Source organism: Mandrillus leucophaeus, unplaced genomic scaffold, assembly GCF_000951045.1.
Source record: "Mandrillus leucophaeus isolate KB7577 unplaced genomic scaffold, Mleu.le_1.0 Scaffold374, whole genome shotgun sequence".
NCBI lineage: Eukaryota > Metazoa > Chordata > Mammalia > Primates > Cercopithecidae > Mandrillus > Mandrillus leucophaeus.
In genome coordinates this window covers 2,099,398-2,101,444 of record NW_012103965.1, presented here as the reverse complement: position 1 = coordinate 2,101,444, position 2,047 = coordinate 2,099,398, and positions in this window count along the sequence as shown.

Here is a 2,047-nt window from a genome sequence, read left to right as displayed (position 1 = left end):
CACCCGCCTCAGCCTCCCAAAGTGCTGGGATCACAGGCGTAAGCCACTGTACCCGCCTTGAATTTTCATTTTCACGAATGTATCCACGTGCTTAGTGATACGTATCCCTGAAAAGGAATAGGTTTATTATGGAGTCTAAGATAATGACTTCCTGGGAACTTTAGAGGATTGGGATGGGGTGTTCCAGTTATCTATTTTGGCATAACAGACCACCCACAACATTAGTGATATAAATGAACAACCATTTTATTATGCTTTTGTGAGCAAGGAATTCAGAGTACAGCAGGGATGCTTGTTTCAGCTCCATGATGCTGGGCCCTCATCTAGGAAGACTGAAGGTATAGGGTCTCCCAGTTTCCCCCACTTTCTGTGTCCTGACCAAAAATCAGAGCGCCTGGACGGCTCTGTGACTCTGTCAGATGTATGTTTTTCCCAGCAAGCTTGAATTCAAACTGGGGCCTTGAACATCCCCAGGCCCTGATAAAGGTATTTAGGTTTACTACAAAGAAACCGGCCCCAGCACTGAGCCAAATTCCTTAAACCCTCATGTAAACTCTCTGCTTTGACCCCTTTGCTGCAGACATACCCAGGTAGAACATTCTTTTTCTCTTGCCCTCTGTCAGGAGGATATGAGGCAGCCCTCTGCATCTAAGTTCCACTAATACATGCTTGGGACTGATCAGCCTGGCATTTAGTGCTTCTTTCTTGTGAATCCCAACCAGCCTCATCTTGAGATGGTTTGGAGCACTTCGTGGGAACATTCTTGCTTCCACTTTTGGGGTGACCCAAGCTACAGGTTCAGTGGGATAAAATAAAGGGTGATTCAAATATCTTAAGAGTTGGAATCGTCTGAAAGTTCTTCACCGAAACATCTGGTAGCTGGGCTGGGATGACTCAAGGGCTGTACTCTGGGGCTGTAGACCAGAGTGCTTACGTGTAGCCTTCCATGAGGCTTGGGTTTTGTCAGGGTATGTATGAGTAGAAAAACAAACTCAGTTTCTCCTACTATACCCTCATAACATGCCCATGACACCAGCTGTGTGGACTTTTTCCCTCTACACATCAAGCAATCAATCAATTCTGCAGCAGACACCAGGTGGGTAACCTCTAGTTCAATTCAGACACTATCTACTTGGAGAAAGCATCAGATCCCACAGGCTGAGGGCTCAGTCCCATAAGACTGCCCCCAACTTTTGATGCCAACAAATGCCAATTGCAAGCCCCAGGCTGTTTTACTTATGCTTCTGACAGACTGGCTATAAATCAGGGTTCTCATGTCGCTCTTCTTGGGTTTGATTAATTTGCTAGGTGGAATACTTACTTACATTTACCAGTTTATTATAAATGAATTTTTTTTTTTTTTAATTGAGACAGAGTCTCACTCTTGTTGCCCAGGCTGGAGTACAGTGGCACGATCTTGGTTCACTGCAACCTTTGCCTCCCTGGTTCAAGCGATTCTCCTATCTCAGCCTCCCGAGTAGCTGGGATTACAGGCGCCTGCCACCATGCCCAGTTAATTTTTGTTTTTTTAGTAGAGATTGGGTTTCACCATGTTGGTCAGGCTGGTCTTAAACTCCTGACCTCAAGTGATCCACCCGCCTCGCCCTCCCAAAGTGCTAGGAATACAGGCATGAGTCACCGTGCTTGGCCAGGATATTTTAAAGGATACATATTGTAAAAGAAAATAAAAACAGGACCCTCTAAATTTATTATGCCACATAAGAAGTTAAGCCCTGGAGACCGAGTCAAATAGCATGTTTGCAAGTTCTGGTTCTTACAGATTAACTCGCTTCCTCATTGTTCTTGTTTTATAAATGACTAAGGGAGACCACAGCTCCTCCCCTTCCATTCAACTTTGTTGTAGATTAACTGCCTCCTTTATTGTTGTGTACCTAACTCAGACCAGAGGGCACAAAAGACCCCATGACTGCTACATTTTCAGTGTGTAATGTTAAATATACCTTTCCTGAAAGAAAAAGACCACCTGACTAATCAGATTGTTGTAACTATGCATTAAGCCTTATATAGAGCTGGATGCAGTGGTTGG